Below are 318 nucleotides of genomic sequence, written 5' to 3'. Positions count from 1 at the left end.
TGGGCCAGGGGAGCCCTCTTTTATGGGATTCCCCTGGCTCGTAATCACACAATTCCATTGGCTGGTAAGACCCCGTTGCGAGTTAGCCAACCAGCAACGGGCATGAAACTGTATGCAGATGGAGAAGGGCAATCACCCTTAATGGGTGATCAGGATGCGCATAGGGGATTAAGGGGGGGAATACAAAAGAACACAACAGGTACATTATAGGGCAGCAATTTTTAACTCAATGTATCTCAAATGAATTTATAGAATGCATCCAAAATCTGAACCCCTGGTGTATTGCCAAGCAATTGGTGTTTTTTTTTAGGATCCAGA

This window comes from Protobothrops mucrosquamatus, unplaced genomic scaffold, assembly GCF_001527695.2.
Source record: "Protobothrops mucrosquamatus isolate PMUCROS unplaced genomic scaffold, P.Mucros_1.0 scaffold7, whole genome shotgun sequence".
In the NCBI taxonomy this organism is placed as follows: Eukaryota; Metazoa; Chordata; class Lepidosauria; order Squamata; family Viperidae; genus Protobothrops; species Protobothrops mucrosquamatus.
The sequence above is the reverse complement of the archived record's forward strand: the minus strand, read 5'-3'. Positions refer to the sequence as shown.